The following is a 20073-nucleotide window of genomic DNA, read 5'->3' as shown; positions in this document are numbered from 1 at the left end:
CCAACATGGTGAAACCCTGTCTCTATACGTAGGGGTTAAATACAAAAATTAAGCCAGGTGTGGTGTGGCATGCACCTGTAGTCCCAGCTACTTGGGATGTTGAGGCAGGAAAATTGTTTGAACCTGGGAGACAAAGGTTGCTGTGAGCCAAGACCATACCACTGCACTCCAGCCTGGGCAACAAAGTCAGACTCTGTCTCAAAAAATAAAAATAAAACAAAGTGAAATAATAAAACACAGAGGAAAACACAAGAAAAAAAAAAAAAAAAAACATGTTTTTAAACAAACAGGAATGAAGCATTTCAAGCCCTGAGGCACATCCCCGTTAGTATGGTGGAAGATGAGACTCACATCTCAGCTCTACCACGAATGAGTTCTTGAGCCTTGCACCGTATTAAACTACCAAACAGGAAAAACAGACTGGGCACTGTAGCTCACACCTGTAACGCCACCACTTTATGAGGCCAAAGCAGGAGGACTGCTAGAAGTCAGGAGTTCAAGACAAGCCTGGGCAATTGAGCAAGACCCCATTTCTACAAAACATTTAAAGGATAAAAATTAGCTGGGCTTCGTGGTACATGCCTGTAGTCCCAGGTACTTAGGAGGCTGAGGTGGGAGGATTGCATGAGTCCAGGAGATTGAGGCTGTGGTGGGCTATGATTGAAACACTGTGCACCAGACTCAGTAACAGAGTAAGACCCTATCTCATACACACACACACACACACACACACACACACACACAGAGTAACATAGCAGCTACCTCGCAGAGTGTTATGAGAATCCATTTATGTGAAGCACCGAGAAACATGGGTTATACTCATTAAACACCATGTTACATACAAACATATAGACAAAAGGTAGACATTCCCTTAATTTCTCTCCATAAAACCTTCCAAGGTTCTATATGCAGGACAGAAGCAAACAGCAATCCCTCTGACTAGCAGCCTCAGTCTTCCTCTTGTACAACTGAAGAAAGAACAACTGGGCCACGGCGGTGAGTGTGGAGTGTGCCATGAGGCGGTGAGGGCCACGGCAGCCACACAGCACACCTGCCCCATCCTGGGCCACGAGGCTGCAGGCATGAATCCTAAGAGCAAAGGGTCTCGGCGCCCTGAAAGGTTCTTTAAAAGATTCTAATACTTGTGAAGCTAGAACTGAAAACCATATGCACCTTTTAAAAGGCATTTTTGGCCGGGCACAGTGGCTCACGCCTATAATCCCAGCACTTTAGGAGGTCAGGGTGGGCAGATCACTTGAGGTTGGGAGTTTGAGACCAGCCTGGCCAACACGGCAAAACCCCATCTCTACTAACAATACAAAACTTAACCGGTGCGTACCTGTAGTTCCAGCTACTCAGGGAGGCTGAGGCTCGAGAATCACTTGAACCTGGGAGGCAGAGGTGGTAGTGAGCGGAGATCACGCCAATGCACTCCAGCCTGGACAACAGAGGGAGGCTCTATCTCAAAAAAAAAAAAAAAAAAAAAGGGGGGGGGGGGGGGGGAGGCACTTTTAGGGAGGACAATTTGACAACACCTATCCAAATTTTAAATGCACACTCCCTGAGCCAGCAGTGCCACTGCCAGTTATGTATTCTGTGGGATGCTGCAGCATTGTGCTTTATGGGAGAAAAAGGAGACAGGAAGGGAGGGAATGTGATCATAAACATGGAATAATTGTCATCAAAACAGGGTGGAACAGGCTTAGCATGTGCACATCAAGAGAGAAACTCAAATTATAAACTAAATTTTAAAAGGAAAATTTCAGAAGAGTATACATGAGTAGGTCTGTTTATACATTTAACATTTCCAGAACAACATATACCGAAAAGTATTTGTGATTAATACCGGGGAGTAAGGTGGGGGAGGGGGTTGAACATACTTCTTTACAGTCTCTGTGATGTGAACGCCTTACCACGAGCACACTTTACGTTATAATTAAAAGAACGTCGATAATGAACTCTTACTTGAATTAAACACACATCCAAGGAGGCCAACGAGGAAATGACAGAGGCCAAAAATGCAAGCCAATTAAAATTAACCAGGTTCTCCCTCCCCGCACCTGCCCACACCCTGAGCCACCAGGGAAGCCTGGGGAAGGCTAGATGGGGGATGGGGGCTTGGCCTATCTTTGCTTCTTCAGCAAAAAGGCACCGTCCTACTTAAGCTAATGTCTGCCAAGGCAGAGCCGGAAGGTATCTGAGCTTCACATTCTGGTCTTTAACAGTGGTCTTTACTGGCAGATTCAGTAGTAGCAACAGGCACCGCATGAAAGTCTAGGGGCCTGGAGGGAGTGTCGGGGCGTACACAAGACAGGAAGGTGCCCAGGAAGGTTAGCAGGCCATTCTGCACATGGCCCTGGCCACCCAAGACCTCCAGCCCAGCACCCCCTCACTGGCGCCCTCCGCCGGTGAGACGCACCGAGCACAGCCGGCTGAGCTGTGCCGCAGTTCATCCGCCCTGAGCCAGCCCCCATCCGTGAAGTGGGCTGATGACCCACTGGTGGGAGGCATCGCGGGAACAGCTCTGCAGGTGGTGGCTGACAGACCATGGAACCCTGCCAGTCCCGCACCACATGAAATGCAGATGGGTGCACAAGGTGTCCAGAAGGGAGGGTGGAGGCAGCAGAGGAGAGGGGCGTGGGGCCTCCCCACCAGCTGTGCCTGACTAGAAACCCCCTGTCTGTGAACAAGACTAAATGGTAATGAACACCTAAGGTCCCAGGGCCGAGGGGGAGCACGGGGACGCTGTGCCCAGAGCCCACTCCCCCATGAGTGCAGTCCCCACCCACCAGGGGCACGTCACACCCTGCAGGCAGCACCCACTCACTGGGGGCCCCTGACCAGGTAGGCACGGTCCCCGCCCTCCCTGGGCCCGCACCTGGGCATGCAGGCTCCCCACCCCCGAAGGCCCACGCCCCCAGGCACAGTCCCTGCCTTCCTGAGCCTCCTGCCCGGCCGCACTCCCCATCATCTCCAGCTGCTTCGGTACTGGCCACCTCCCTCTCCCCACTCAGTCCTTCCAACCACCACATCAAAGGACCCGGCTGTCACAACTCTTTCTAAGAACATTCTTTTGCTTTCTAAGCCCTCTCGAATGAAAGCCGCCCCTGAGCCTCTGTCCTGATCCACCCAGCCCTGTCTGGCCCCACTCCTCACCTCCCACTCACTCTGCACCCCCCACCCTGGCTCTGCCCCACCAGCCTGCTCTCCCTGAGACCCTGAGCCACTCTGCCTGGCAGAGAACTTCCAGCTCCACTTCTCCTGCCCAGGCCTCTCCCGAGCCCCCAGTCTGATTACCTGCGCAAATTACAATTTGGATGCCAAATTGGCACCCCACTCACCATTACCCAAATTTGCCTAGTGACTGCCCAGACCTCTTCCCCTTCTCTGTGGTACCTGTGATAAACCCTGAGGACAGCTACTTAGACAGCCCCCTCCCCAGGAGCCCCCCATGAGCCCTTGCAATCCACCTCCCCACATAGCATCTCTCAAATCTGGTCACCTGGCCCTCTTGACTGCTGGTCAAGCTACCTGCACCTCCGGCCTAGACTGCAGGGGCCTCCTACCCGGCTCCGCCCTCTACAGGGCAGCCAGATGACCTTCTCACTCTCCTCCAGCAGACCCCAAATCCGCGGCTTCCCACTGCCCTGGTAATTGACTCGGAAACCTTCATATGCGCAGAAGGCCCTTTGCTGAAATGCTCCCCCATCAGGGAAAGCGGACTTGGCCTAGGACCCCACTCCAGGCATCCAGGCCTGCCCTGCCCTGCGGTCTCTGGCACACTGATCTCCACCCGCGGCACTATCAATCCCCCCACAACATAAAGATCACAAGCACAGAAGGCGGCTAGCTCAGGAACCTGATAGGCTGGGTCCTGCGGTCACGTGGCGTCTGCTGGCTGGAGGGACGGAAGGTCCCCCGGCTCTCACCACCTCACCCGGAGCCTCCTCGTCTGGGTCTAACTCTCCCTCTCGGTGCTCAGCAGTGCAACCTCAGCTCCTAACTCTGTGTCCTCTTTGCCTCGAGTTGACAGTGTGAGCGCCATCAGGGCAGGGCCTCCGTGTCCTCTCCCTCACGTCTCCAGCCACAGCACGTGCACAGAACCAGCTCAGTGAAACTCTGTCCAGGGAAAGTCAGTCTGCATGCATTCTAACAGTGCCTCTATGGCCGAGATACATCAAAGCATCCAACACACACACGTAAAACAAAGGACAGAATGGGCATCAAGGCGGTCTGGAATTCTGCTAGTGCTCTGTTGTGTATAAACATAGCACCACAGGGAATCCCCTGAATTCAGGGCACCACCCCACCGCTTTAAAACTGCATCACGTCTCATGTGAGTCTAGGATAACAGTACAGGCCAGGGGTGGTGGCTCACAACTGCATTCTAAGCCGTTTGAGACAGAACTGGGAGGCTCACCTGAGACCAGGAGTTAAAGATTGGCCTGGGCAACACAGCAAGACTCCATCTCTACAAAAAACTAGAATATTAGTTGGGCATGGTGGTGTGCGCCTCTAGTCCCAGCTACCTGGGAGGCTGGGACAGGAGGATGGCCTGGGCCAGCAAGTGGAGGCTGCACCGAGCTCTGACTGCACCACGGCACTCCATTCTGGGCAATTGAGTGAGACCTGTCTCTAAGTAAATAAATAAAAATAAAGGAAATTACAGAACACACACGACTGGAAGGCTCCGTGGAGGGATGCGTATGTGCCTTTGTGTGCACACATGTGTATGCGTGTTTTTCTGATTTTTAATGTACTGCTTGCATAAATTTTTTAGGCTGCAAAACACTGCAAAGCTGTCCATCATGACTGGATATTGAACGCTGAAACCAATATAACAGAAGAGACAAGAAACGAAATTCAAAACCATCTCTCCTTGCCTGCCCTTTGGGGCTTCTAGAGTCAAATCTGCCAGCAACACATCTTCGTGCCTAAGACTGCAGCCCAGGGGAGACATCTGCCCTACAGCTGGAAACTGATAAGACACAGAGAGGAAGCCGGAGGACACCAAGTCTTTACCCAGCTCAGTGGGGCTTCTCCAGGCTTAAGATTTTGAAACTGCTTCATATAAGCAGCAGCTAAATCCCAGGGGCCAGCCCCACACTCCGGCAGTTCTGTGACTGCTATGACATCAAGTGAAGGCTTATTCTCTGGTGCCACAGCACGACTGGTGCCGGCTGACACGGCCCAGGGCGGCGGCAGGAGGGAGCAGTGCTCAAGGTTTCAGCCACGCCAAACCCTTCAACCGCTGCCAGTGCAGAGGGAATCCCAAAATTCTTACCTGGTGGCTTATTTCAAGAACAAATCTACGGAATGAGGACAAAGGATGTATCCTGACAATCTGACTCTCGTTTCTCAGGGTCATCACATAAGGGTAAAATAACAACGATGAAGTCTTTACGTTTGGGCACATTTTTGTGACTGATGGAGATCGGACCTCAATGTAGCACACACAGGTCTGCTAGGACAAGAGCATTCTCAGTGACAAGAACAGTGGAATTCAATGCCCCGTACAGTTTATGAGTTCTAAGGAATTTATTTGCTGAATAATTAGTGGCAAAACTACATACTTTATTTTATTTACTTATTTTAGAAATAAGGTCTTCTTCCCCATAAATTAACAGGAAAATGAGAAAAAAAAAAAAAAAGGAAAAAAAGAAACAGGGTTTCACCATGTTGACCAGGCTGATCTTGAACTCCTGACCTCAAGAGACCCACCTGGCTCGGCCTCCCAACATGCTGGGATTACAGGCTTGAGCCACCGTGCCCAGCCAAGACTACGTATTTTAAATGAGCAAAATAAAGCCTGTACCTTATGCTAAGTTTACTTGTGGCACTGGATTACTTACCCAATTTTCCAGAACGGGCATCTCTTACCATCTGACCAGCAGACAGTACAGCTTAAGGAAAACAACATGAAATGAACCGAGAAATGCAGTTTCTAGAGATCACTCTGCAGCTGCAGCTGGGAGCAACTAAGCATCTCTGTAGGTGCCTGTTCTCGCTGGGGTACTAAGAAACCAAGCTTTTAGAAAAGTAGACATTTGAACAGAAAGGCTATCAGCTGATGAGCAGATTCTTAGGGCGCATTATTAAAATGTGTTAGTATATTTGACATGTTCTAATTCTTCCCAGTTTTATTTTTAGATACTATTTTACTACTAAGAGTAAACCTCCAAGCTAAAATCTGAAATGGAAAAGAAAATCTCTTTAACTGACTAGCTCTTGGGAGAATCACCAGGACACAGAACGTGGGTAAGAGTCTACGTTGCAGTAACTAGGCCATGCCCCCAAAACGCAGCGAGACGCACACACAGTCACAAAATAGCATCCTTCATAAAACAGGCAAGTTAGAAATAACTGAATATATGGTTATCATATCTAACCAATCACAGTCAAAAAATAAATTGTTTTACCTCAATAAAAATCTTTGATAACTCCTTATTTTCATTTTTGGATTAGTACAGATGAATGACTACAATTAGCTAAGCATTTTTTTGTAACCATAATTAAGTCCAGGTACATGAAAAACAAACTCAACTCCCTCATGAATAATTTAGAAAATAATATACTTTATTACTGAAATTTTGCCCTAAAGCTTTCTCTGCTGTCCAAATAATTTCCCAAATGCATTTCAAATTAAACTCCTAAGTTTTCACCTCTCTCCCCTAGGGTGTTTTTCTGCATTACAACATATTTTTATATGTTTAAATGATAGCAATGCTATAAAGTGTTATTTCTCACTGAAAACAGATTAATATCACTTCATACCTCAGAGAGCAGAATAGTAATATGGTAATAAAACAAAGCAGGATCATCACCACTAATAACCTGAGAGGGAAGTCCTGCCAGGACTTCATCTCTATCACAGGATATTCTGGTCATTACTTAGATGGGAACATTTCCCGTATCACATCTCTACTTCAATAATTGCTTTTCGTGTGTGTGTGAGACGGGGTCTCATTCTTTTGCCCAGGCAGGAGTGCAATGGCACAGTCACAGCTCACTGAAGCCTCCACTTCCCTTGCCCAAGTGATTCTCCTTAGTGATTCTACCTTAGCTTCCCAAGTAGCTGGGACCCACAGATGCGTGCCACCACCCCCAGCTAATTATTATTATTTTTTAGGCTGACAGGGTCTCCCTGTGTTGCCCAGGCCCGCATGTACTTTTTTAGAATTACTGTCTCCCTCCCCCAAATTTCCATACACCTCTGAGAGTCTCATAGCCTGTCCGACATCAGAACCACATAACTCCCACTTGGGTATTTATTTTTTTGGAAATGTGACAATAATTGCTTTTATTTCACAAAGAGCTTTATCAACTACTCATTCACTCTCATTGCTATAGTAGGCTTTAAGAGGAAGGAAAAAAAAGGAGGGAAGGAGGGAATAAAGCAAGTAGGCTTTTTAAACCTGGAACTTCGAATTGCCTGTAGTTAACCAGAATCACATTTTGAAGATCCATACATTATTCATCCCTCCCTGTGAATAACCTCACAATGTTCATTATTGATTATCAACAGCAAGCCATGAGCTGGAGTCTAAGCCGATGAGGGCAGGAGCTTTGTCTCCATTGGCGACTGCATCCCAGCATCTGGAAGAGCACCGCGCACTCACTGAAAGGAGGAGCGCGTGAGTTAAACATGGGGGTCGCCTCGAAGTGTCTGTTTTGCACGTGTTTAGCAAAGCCAGCAGTCCCCCGGTAAGACTCCACAAATTTAAAGTTGTTCTGTATTCTAACACATAGACAGTATCAGGGGGGTAACAATGAAAACATAAAGACTTCTCTTCAAGCCCAGAGAAAATACAAAATCTGTCCAAGTTTATATCCCAAAAAGTTTTCTTTTTCTTTTTTTTTTTTCTCTTTTAAGCTTTGCTGGGCTTTGACTGCACCTTTTCTTGATGTGGTCAGCGCACCACACTTCGGGTGTGGCTCCTGTTCTTCTGTGACGTGGCATCCTAACGTGAATCACAGTTCTAATGACTTATCTTTCGATAAAATGCAAGCAAAGGTAAAGTTTCCCTTTCTATCTTCTAATCCGTATCAGTAGCTGCTAAGGCCCGTTTGAGAGAAATCCTAGGATAAGTCAGCTTTTGCAAATATACAACCAAGAAATGATAAATATATTTGGAAGCCTGGCTTTGTACGGTATGAGCTAGCAGCTGGCGCAGGGATACTGAAGTGCTGTTCCTTGGGCCGAAATTAAAACCAGAGAGAATGGAATCAAAAGAGGAGGCTGCAGTGAGATCCCTGATGTTTCATTTTTCTTCTCTGCACACATAGATATGTACCAATTCTAGACTCAAGTCCAACACGCAAATAATATGTGAAGTACTCAGATCTGCTTGTAAACAGAAATATCTTCTTCATCCCAGCATTGCCATGTGGCATGCACATGAGTCTCAAGACCGCATTTGATTTACACAAACAGACTCAAACCTCATCTTAAAATGTACATGTTAACCAAAGATGAAAAACTGTAAGGCCCAGCTGAACTGCAGAGCCAACTGTAATAAATGCAATAATGTTAAGTCAGCTTCAAAGAAATTCTTAAAAGAAACTCCAAAGACTTTCATGAATGTTTTACAGTTATTTTCAATATTGATGCATCTTCAAACCAATGCCAAGAGCTGCCGTGACTGGCTCATCTTTTCATGTTGGTGTGCCACTAGGAGTCTCTGAGAAGACCAAAAATCACTTCACACCACTGCAAGATCTAAACCAGCGGCCCCCAACTTGTTTTGACAAGGACCAGTTTCATGGAAGACAATTATTCCACGGGTGGGGGCTTGGGAGTAGGGTTTCAGGATGAAACCAGCCCATCTCCACCTGAGATCATCAGGCATTAGATTCTCAAAAGGAGTGCGCAACCTAGCTCCATCACACACACAGTCCAGCTGGGATGGAGGCTGACCTGACAGCTGGTGGTGCTTCGTTGGAAATGCTCGCTCCCCAGCGGCTCAACTCCTGCTGTGTGGCCTGGTTCCTAAGGGGCCACGGACCCGTACCAGACAGTGGTCTGCAGGTTGGGGACCCCTGATCTAAACAATACTACACTAATGTGGAAGTCTATGTCCTTGTACAGGATACTTTTAAGGAAGCCCAGCAAGCTCAGAGAGCCGGTCATTTCACACTTCCTAGATGAGCCAGCTGTTCTCTGGGGAGCGGCCAGGGTAAACTCACTATGGTCATTTACAAAAGAATCCTCCAAAAATGGGACACCATCATCATCAGTTTTAAATATAGCTGTGGAGCTACGTCTGCTAAGCATGAGATGAACCAAGTGTGGGAGGTTCCTGAACTTTGATGGATTTCATATGCCCAAAAGTCACATCTGACAGATGACTATGCAAGTATCCAGTAAAGGCCAGGCATGACAGTTGCATACAGAAACATGCATCGCTTAACGACAGGGACACACTCATTCTGAGAAACCAGGGTCTGGGCGCGTGGCTCACACCTGTAATCTCCACGCTTCGGGAGCCAAGGAGGAGGATTATTTGAGCCCAGGAGTTTGAGATCAGCCTGGGCAACACAGCAAGACCTTATCTCTATCACTAATGCGAAAGAGAAATGTGATTCGGGGATTTCACACTTACGCGATCATGCTAGAGTGCACCTGCACACACCTAGAGGGCACGGCCTCCTACACACCCAGGCCACAAACCTGTACAACATGCTATTGTCCTGAGTACTGCAAGCCGCTGAAACACAGCAGTGTCTGTGTATCCAAACACAGACGAGGTACAGTAAAACATACGGCGGACAAGATGACTTAAGGTATGCCACGCAGGCACTCCCCATGAACGGAGCTTGCAGGCCTGGAAGTTGCGTGGGTGGGTCAGCGAGTGTGTGGTGAGTGTCAGGGCCCAGGGGATGACCCTACAGGACTGTCGACTTTAGAACACTGCATGCTGACGCTACACTATGTTTTAAAAAAATTCTTCCTTCCATAATAGATTAACCTTAGATTACTGTCACTGTTTTACTTTATGAACTTCTACTTTTTTCAGCTTTTTGACTCCTGTAACATTTGACTGAAAACACACCCATTGTACAACTGTACAAAAATACTACCTTTCTATCCTTCTCCTATCAACTTTTTTCTATTTTTAAATTATGGTTTCTTTTTTTACTTTTTAAACATTGTTGTGAAAAACTGAGACGGGCTCACATTAGCCTAGGCCTACACGGGGTCCAGATCACCCACACCACTGCCTTCCACCAGCACCTGTGCCCCACTGGAAGGGCTTTAGAGGAGACAGCACACGGGGAGCTGTGTCTTCTGGGCACCTCCTGAAGGCCCTGCTGGAAGCTGTTTTACAATGGACCTCTTTCTTTTTTTAAAAAAGGACTACTCTCTAAAATAACAATAAAAGGGATAGTAAATACAGACACTGTCATGATCAAGTACTGCGCACTGTGCATGACCGCATGTCCTAGACGTTCCCACGATCGCAGCAAGGTAGGTCTGTTCACAGCAGCGGCAGCACCATGGACACGTGAGGAATACGCACCAGGCAACAGGAATTTCTCAGTTCTTTTATAATCTTAGGGGACCTTCGTGGTTTATGTGGTCCGTCACAGACTGAAATGCTTTCATGCCAGTCAGTAACGCTCGCTCTCCTGCCACTAACCTCCTGCTGCATGCCCTGGTTCCTGATGGGCCACGGACCAGTACCACACAGTGGTCTGTGGGTCGGGGATCCGCGCAGTCGCAAATAACGTGACTGTTTTTGTATCTGCATGTGAACTGCGAAGCCAAACGGACCACATGCATCTTGTGGGGTGATGAGCAGGGTGTGTGGTGAGAACTGTGTGCCTGGGCAGGGGAGAACTCTAAAGATGAGCAACTTTTAATAAGTTGCTTTGACAATTAGAGAATGCCAGACAAAAACTGAGTCTTGAGGATTGCTCTTAGAACTTGTCTTCATAATCAATTCACGAATTAAGGCACAGGTTGCCAGCACTTACGTCAGGAAGCACAAAAGAACACTAAAATAAAAAAACCAAAAAGTGCAAAGAGCAGCACACCGGATCACACTGTGGGCACACCGGACCTGGCGCAGGCGAAGGAGGCAGAGCCGCGCCCCGCTGAGTGTGTGAGGAATCACGCGTTCCCGGCCCCTTTCACACAATGACACGGTCCCGGCATCACTTTCACAAAAACTAGATTTTTGCTCCAAATGGCAAAAATCAATATAGTCAAAGACTTTCCATATCTTCTTTTTGTTCTTGTAAGAATGGCACACACGTCCTCTTAAGGCCAGTCTCTCTCTCACATAGTGAGCACTCGCAATCCCTTGACACTCCACCCTAAAGGGAATGCCACCAGCTTCTCAGTGCAGAGAAAGAAGCCCGCACGTCAAGAAGAGAAAGTGGAAAACAGACTTACACCAGGAATTGGTGAAGCCCCTTCCCTGCCTACCAGCCAGACACGGGAGTCCCACAGACAGAAGCCACTGCCCTAGGCAGGAAGTGTGGACGATGAAGCCGAGGACTGCATTTTCTACAGCCAGCCGCCGTCCCCAAAGACGGGTCTGCAGTGACTCCGAAAACCATCAACACTGCCGACAGATCCACAAAGGCCCGGCCCCGCAGCTTGTTTTTCGGGAGCAATGTTAATATTGTACGCTGCTAAGAGACCCGGGCTTCGGAGAAGCTGTATCATACTAGTTGCTCAGACGCTTTTCATCCTGGATAACAAGGAATTTTCCTTTTTTTGGCAGAACAAAGTGGACAGTCTGGTCACTTATCTTCTGCTCGTGTTTTAGATTTCAACACAATTATTTTTTCCTAAGAAACCTGTAAGTGGAATTCCCTTATTCCGGTTGTACCATGCAATCACCCTCCTGGCAAATTTGATATTGCAGAGTGCAGTCACTTCATTGATTAATGGGTGGCCTCTAGGAAGTTCGAAGAAGCAGACACAGTATCTCTTCTTGCTTAACAAGCAGTCCCCACCGTCTGTCTCAGCGTCTGACCCGCACAGCCAGCACTTTTTCCTCCAGGTTCTCATGAGTTCCCAAGCAAGCTGGCTGGAATTCGCTGTTGTTAGAGACAGGGTCTCACTACGCTTCCCACGCTAGATTTGAACTCCTGGGCTCGCATGATTCTCTCCCACCTCAGCCTTCTGAGCAGCTGGGACAACAAGCACATGCCACTGCATTGGGGTCGCTGGCTGAAGTTGTGTCAACAGCAGCCTCTCTCCATGCATGATTTTGGGTCAGGGCGACTTTGCTGGTCCACTGCCAGCCATCAAGAAGTATGTCAAGGAGCATGGACAGAGGCTACTGGCTGAGAAGAAAAGGAAAATGGCCAAGAGGCTTTCACACACAAGTGTGTTGGGGAGGGGCCTGTTTTCTTAGGCAAGCCAAATTTCACCTTCTTCCCAAGCTAAACACCAGATCCCAGAAAACAGGGAATGCGCTTAGTTTGAGAAGTCTGCTGAATGACCACATGGATGGTGAAGCCAGCAAGATAGAGATGTGACAGAAATACGACTCCAAGACAGTCAGTATTCTTCCAGTAACAGACAATAGCACAGATATGGATGGCTCAGCCTCACATAAAAACAATGCCCTTACTGCAACGCATACTGTCAGGGGGACGGATCGCTTCCCACTCACACCTAACAAGGAGATGACCACCCTCCATCAGTGTGCTGATGGTTTCCCTAGAACATTCCATATGGAAAAGATAGACACGCATATACCTTTTAGAGAATGAAAATACATTAGGCCAAGGCAGACTACAACCATAACTGACAACTATGTGCATTCTTTAGTTGTAAGAAGGAGCTTATAATATAAAGTTAACAGTGCATAAGTGCGTTAGGTTTTGGCTGTTATATAAACATCTGCATTTCAAATAAAAAAATGAGTAGCTGGGGCAGATGGCCCGATTATCTGGGAGGACATTTAAGCAGAAGTGCTCATTTTAAAGACAAAACTTAGAGCTCTCTAACGGAATGGGAGGGGCACAGACTGGAGAAAAAATAATAATAATAATCTCATGCTTCAGAGAACGAAGTGTTATGCACTCGCATGGGTCACTTTTAAGGAAGAGAAAGCTTTGGAGGGTCTTATATAAGTGGTAGTAATCAGAAAAATGGTACTTCGGGCTGTTGCAAGGACTGTGTTCTTTAAGGGGAAGCAAATTACGTGCAAACATTTTTAAAAAACAGTATTTGAGAGTAGAACCCATTAAGCAAAAAAGCCTGTTTCTGATACTAAAATGTGCAACATGTGATGTCCTTCTAAAGTCCTGGACCTACATATGCTCTCTCAACCAGCAAGGAAGAATCTCCCTGGCCTCTTCCCTCACATCCAATAACACTCCTTCCACAGTCCCTCAACAGAAACAGGTTCATCATGTTTAAGGACTGAAAAGCCATACAGCTTCACCTGTGCCCTTGTTTTGACAAACTCTCTCCTATCTGAAGAACAAAAGGAAAAAGATATGCTCCCACACGGAACACAAAAATAGCGCGTATAGCACGAGGTCTTCTGCGAAGCATGACGATGAATACGGGGGTTTGGAAGGTAAAGACTCAGACCAACATCACAATTTTATATAAACATGCATTTGAAACGGCCAGGTGTGGTGGTGCACCTTGGTCCCAGCTACACAAGAGGCTGAGGCAGGAGGATCACTCGAGCCTAGGAGTTCAAGGATGCAGTGAGCTATGACTGCGCCTGTGAATGGCCACTGCACTCCAGCCTAGACAACACAGCAAGACCTCATCTCAAAAAAAAAAAAAAAAAAAAAAAAACATGAAACAAACAAACAAAGTGCATATGAAGATGGGATTTCTGAACTTGATCGTTCCAGAAGACCCTGAGAAAGCCTCAGTGTCTGCACTGGCTTAAGATTTTCTTCTTAGATTACTTGGAGATACAATTATAGAGCTGAAAAAGAAATGTTTGTGCCCATGTACACAGACATGCACACCCAATTATGGTAAGATGCATGCTTATACGCTGCTTCACGTTAAGACAGAGGCAAGTTAACAGAACAACTCACACCTTGTCTTTATTAATTGCTTAAATATTAAACTGACAACCTTTATACAAATATGAATGTAATTACATAGTTCTAATGGGGACTAGGTGTAGATAAACACATTTAGTGCCAGTAAAACTGGGGGAAAAAAAAAAAAAAAAGGTTTAAAGAACTATCATAAACATTATTCCACTACTGGCTCCTGGAAAAGAATTGGCAAATACAAAAAAAGGCAAGAATAACAGCTAACATGTATAAGGTAATATCACATAAAAAAACAATGTTTTCACCACCACAACATCCCATGCAATAGATACAATTGTTATCATGATTTTACAGACGTGCTAAAAGGTTAAATAACTTGCCCAAGGTCACACAGCCAATAAACAGCAGGGCTGAACTTTGAACGCAAGCCAACAGACTCCAAACTCTCTGCTCTAGAATCCAAGCTGCACTGCCTGCCTTTCTATGGAAAAATGTCTATAACTTTCTATGGAAAAGCACAAGTTCAACTGATGAAAAACAAAAACAGAGTTCCAGGTTCCACAAAAACGCCTGCATTGCTAAGTTCTATCAAACTGCACACAAAACCAATCACAATCTACTTCTTACGTCTCCATTTCCCACAACCCATTTGCCCTGCAGTCCCAGGATGCTCCAAGCTCACCTCTAATGTGGCGCTTTCACGATCTTCCACAGCGCAGCTCCTCCCAAGCCTCTCTCCCGCAGACACTCGGCTGGGATATGGACACACACCGCCCCCTTCCTCATCCACGCTTTCCTTAATTCCGATCCATGTCCAAAACATTTTTGACCCCCACCTTTTTTAACATCACCTTTGGTCCGTGACTGTGCACACCTGTTACCCACTTTCCCCATCTACGCTCTTACTGCCTTACAGTAAGAACCCTTAAATTAGGCACTTTAAAATTGCCTTGAATTCTTAGCATGACAACGGACGTGCCCAGGACAAATGCTTTTTCTGAGCCCAGCATTTCCACCCACCTTTCTTCAGCACATCAACAACTTTTATACTAATTGTTGCAATTTTCTTTTTTTTTTGAGACAGAGTCTTGCTCTGTCGCCAGGCTGGAGTTCAGTGGCGCAATCTCGGCTCACTGCAATCTCAGCTCAGTGCAGTCTCGGTTCACTGCAACCTCAGCCTCCTGGGTTCAAGCAATTCTTCTACCTCAGCTTCCTGAGTAACTGGGACCACCAGTGCGTGCGCCACCACACCCAGCTAATTTTTTTGTATTTTTAGCAGAGATGGGGTTTCACCATGTTGGCCAGGATGGTCTCGATCTCTTGACCTCATGATCTGCCCACCTCGGCCTCCCAAAGTGCTGGGATTATAGACGTAAGCAACAGCACTCGGCCCTGCAATTTGAACTGTTAAGGAAACACTACTTCCTTTATCTAATATCAACTGACTGATATGCCCGAACATACTTACTCTGCAATCTTACCTGTGTTACACTGACAATTTGAAGACGAGGACTGTTCAGAGGAAAAATAAACAACTCCATATCAAACCATTACAAAGTGGAGTTCAAATTATATACAACATAAAGAGTACATGTGAGTTTCTCATCTAGGGCCCCCTGGTTAGCTTTCTCACAATGCACATGTTTGTCTGTAACTTGTTCTAGAACATTAGTTCACACTGATTTGTATTTTATTGGTAACACACAACAGGCACCGCCCTAGTCTGTTTCTCCTGATACAGAACTTTGGGTGTGTGTAAGAGGGCCCCTAGAGAAGAGGCCAGAATGGGGAGGAGCATGAATTACTAGCGCATGATTCATGCTCCAACACTCGACTCTGATGTCTGGCTTTTAAGACCTTCCATTTTATGGCTCTTCCCAAGCTATTCTCTACCAACCCGGCAGAAGAGGGTAGAATGCAGAGGACAGGAAATAAGGTGATGAGAACACTGACAAATATAGCCATTGTCCCTTCTTCAAGAGCAGTAATCAAGCTACATTAGGGGCTGTTTAACCAGGAGCCTGGAGAATGACAATACAAACAGTAGACACAAGGGGGAGCCAGTGGGTCCATCTTAAAAGTGACTGGAGACAAGGAAATTTGGTTTTTAAGAACTTCAAATTCCACAGACAAGACACAAAATGGGAATGAATGAACGCTAAGAGTAACAACAGATGCCATGAAGAAAGCAGCAAACAGCAGGAGGCACTGAGATTTCTGGTTTTTAAACTCAGTTCTGAACTTAATCAAACCAAAAGATCTTTTTGTTTTAATCGTGTTCCTCAATGTGAACTCAAACATTTGACAGGGACGGCTTGGGAACGGCCATTCACATAGTAGCAACATGTCAAAATTTTTTATGATATGCAAATTTCATGTTGAAGAAAAAAGTAATTTTTAAAATTCCCTGCCTCTGTTAAATGTCTTTAACACCACTGCCCCCCATAAACCACAAAAATTGTAATGTTAATGGGCTTCTCTTAGCCTTTCCTATTTTGCATTCTGTTTTCAACCTTCAAGATAAAAAAGAAAAAAAACTACCTGAAATGCATTTCGGTACTAGACAACTGACCTTAATTCCAGGAAATGTTTTATGATAAATATATTGTGGGTAAAGGTTTTAAATATTGCTACTAAAGATGTAATTATAGATGCTCAAGTTTTCATACTATCGAAGCACATTAATTAAAACCTGGCACAGCTGAAGGAAATCGGAGAACATGAAAAGAGGGTGCATGTATTTCATATCGAGGGCACATAATTATTACCTATTTTTGATAAAGATGTTGGGGAGAAGGCGAGGGCGCTGTTCCTGTAATAACTTTGATCATCATTGAATACAGAAGAACCAATCCATCAAAATCCAAAGGGATTTGCTTATTGTTATGCTTTTAGAAAGCTCATCAGGTATTTCCACCAAATGCTTCCTATCGACAATAATTAAACATCTGGTAATGGTGACCTACGTGTGGCTGCTGAACTTCCTTGGATGGTCTTTTCCATTAATTATGTACATGCTGGGAACTGAGAGAGAATTTACATTATGAATAATAACTCAGACTGCAGGAGAAGTCAGAAAGCGACAGGGGCAACTCCCTGCTGTCCTCACTGCTAACTGTATTAACGCCTTGTTAGTGCTCCTCCATTTGGGAACAGATGCTACAGAAAAATTGCAAAAGCACCAAGCTAAGGCATGCATGCATCTTGAGGTAAACATGTTGTGAGGAAACAGCCTTCTAATAAACATTCAACACTGTGCCTAAGGGTGGGAAGAGCCAAGCTGTCACATTTTCTACGTTTTACTCTGTGTGGAATTACGGATCTGAAGCAAACTTTGACCCTAAACTTCAGCAAATAAGGCCCAGGTCTGTTCTAGCCTTGGCAATAGCATACATAAGAAAAGGCAGATCATAGCTGGGCACGATGGCTCACATCTGTAATTCCAGCACTTCTGCAGGGCTGGCTGAGGCCAGAAGTTCGAGATCAGCCTGGGCAACACAGGAGACCTCATCTCTACAAAAAATAAATAAATTTAAGAAAAAAAGTAAGAAAAGCCAGACTGAGAACATGCACACTTTGAAATATTTCATAGTTCCTTAAATTTCAGGGTGAAATGGGAGAGAAAGGTGGAACTGAGACAATGAAGTTTTTAGTGGTCTGAAATTCATCTGAGATGAAATAATTATTGACAGAAAAAAAAAGAAAGTCCACTTGGATATATTTTTAAAAATCACCTGATAACCATTTATTCTCTTTGGTTCCTCATCCTTCCCCAAACCCACGTGAGTTTACTAATTAACACATCACTGCTACCTTTCTACTTCTCAGCTTTTTTTTGAGACTGAGTCTTGCTCTGTTGCCCAGAATGGCGTGCAGTGGCACGATCTCAGCTCACTGCAACCTCTGCCTCCCAGGTTCCAGTGATTCTCCTGCCTCAGCAACCCTAGTAGCTGGGATTACAGGTGTGTGCCACCACGCCTGGCTATTTTTTGTATTTTTAGTAGAGACATCATTTCACCATGTTGGCCAGGCTGGTCTCAAACTCCTGCCTGACCTCAGGTGATCCATCTGCCTCAGCCTTCCAAATTGCTGGGATCACAGGCATGAGCCACCACACCCAGCCACTTCTCAGCTTTTTAAGGGATCAAAAAATATGAGTGGATTTATTCAAATGTTTTTTTAAAAAAACACTTTATACGTTTTGGAAAAGATGTAAAAGTAAGTACTAGTACTAATAACTAGATACTATTTTAATTTACAATATTCCTTAGAATAAATTCAGTTTGCTGAATTCTAAATATCATTTAATAAACACCAAAAATAATGTCAGGAACCAGTAAGAAAAACAAATCACAACAGAGAATTTAATCTAAGGAAGAGAGTAAACAGGTAACTGCAGAGCACCTACCACCCACAGAGCTGAGGAAATTGGCTTATCAGAATCTAGAAGCTTGGAGGTGGCACCCAGGGCAAACGGTACCCGCCCCCCAGGGGAGATGCTGGGTGCTGAGGCTGAGGAGCTTAGCAGAAGGATCTCCTGGAGCTGGGGCTTTGCCCCATGAGGGCTAGGGCTGATCCTGTCAAGGAAGCCTAAGGAGGCAGACAGTTGGGGAGTGGGCACAGGGAGCCTAAAAACTAGAAGGAACTGCAACTTAATGACTGTTGCTGGGCAATATGGACAGGAACAGGAAGCAAACAAGGGCCAGAACCCCCCTCCTGCCTGCCAGGCTCCCGCTCCCCCTAAAACACCAGGGAGCAGCTGGCAAAGGAGACATCTCCTGGAAAAGCAGAGCATAACCAGCTGAACTCCAGCTGAAAAGTAGCAACTTAATCCTGGTGCATTCTCACTGAGCTTCGATTTCCTCACCTAGGAAGTGGACAAAACACTGGAGCCCATTCACAGAGTTCATCATGTGTGTTAAAATTAGTGCCGCACCTACGATAACTGTACATGTCACAGAAGACATGCTAAATTTGTATGTATTATTTTCCAAGTGTTTGAGTTTCTACGATTTTACTGCTTAGAATTTGCCTACAAATTCCGCGTTCTTGGTGAGGAGTAACACAGTGCAAGAGCACACACAGTACCGGCTTTGTGCACACCTTCAGGAATCGGAGCCTGAAAGGCAGACCCGGCACAAAGTGAGGACCAGGAGACCTGCACCTCCCAAGAGGCTCCACCTCCAACGAGCCTCCAAACGCTGGGCAAACCAGCACGTGTCATCTGGCCTGAGTTTCTTCCACTCAACAACAGAGCTACAGAACATTAGTTCTAAGGGATTTTTCCCCAGTATTTAAGAAGGTAATCACAAAAACTCTTTTTAGTTTTTTTAATGATCTGTTTTGCCAAACTTGCAAAAAAGTAGAGAGGATAACTCAATGAACCCTCAGCCTACGCTTCACTCACTCAGCTGTCCTAATTATCGATCTTCGCCAAAACTGTTTCACTGCCTTCCTCTTTTTATTTTCGGCTGGAGTATTTTTAAGGAACTGTCACTTATGTTGCAGCACCCAGAGGCCATTTCTTAATGGTTCATAGGATCATGCTGGATGATACATAATAACATATAAATGAAGACATAATAGCACACATGAAAAAAGGTGTATTAATTCTTTTCCTTAAGGTATACACCTGGATCACTTTTTATTTTCCCCCCACTGTGAATCAATTTACATTTTTAACGTAAAAGGATGGTGAAAATGACGCCACTTAAAAAGCCACGAAGCTCCACTCAGGATGATACTGTTAATTTCTAATGCATACCACCTGACTCAGTAAAGCCTTCTCTTCTTTCCGTAGTACAGTTAGGTACCTAGTTAGGACCTGTTCTACTAAGCCATGCCATCTAGATTATAAAACACAAACCCCAGAACCTTTAACAGTAGGTATTTTTATTAAAATCAGCACTATGATGTTGCTTCCATGCATGCATTTTCTCCCCTAGAAATATTCCATTCAAAGGTTATTTACATTAGCCACAAACTAAAATTAGCATCTTCATTTTCATAAAACAGTTACTAAGAAGTACTCAGAAATATCTCAGAATTTATTTAACTTTGGGGAAGGCAGAAAACATATTA

At 45.5% G+C, this 20073-nt stretch overlaps 1 protein-coding gene and 1 long non-coding RNA gene across 27 annotated transcripts in view; both read right to left on the bottom strand.

The window, feature by feature from the left end:
• PARD3 (par-3 family cell polarity regulator) overlaps positions 1-20073 on the bottom strand; it is a 706589-nt gene that overhangs the window by 517188 nt on the left and 169328 nt on the right. The gene's annotated exons all lie outside the window — the stretch shown is intronic.
• LOC116537547 lies at positions 573-13443 on the bottom strand. Its single transcript, XR_004263182.1, has 3 exons — positions 13432-13443; positions 6663-6671; positions 573-704 (listed from the first exon to the last, which is right to left on the bottom strand). It is a non-coding gene; the product is annotated as an uncharacterized LOC116537547 (long non-coding RNA).

The sequence above is a fragment of the Sapajus apella genome, unplaced genomic scaffold (assembly GCF_009761245.1).
Source record: "Sapajus apella isolate SASKATOON/1434 unplaced genomic scaffold, GSC_monkey_1.0 scaffold111, whole genome shotgun sequence".
NCBI classification, from domain to species: Eukaryota; Metazoa; Chordata; class Mammalia; order Primates; family Cebidae; genus Sapajus; species Sapajus apella.
The sequence above is the reverse complement of the archived record's forward strand: the minus strand, read 5'-3'. Positions and strand labels throughout refer to the sequence as shown.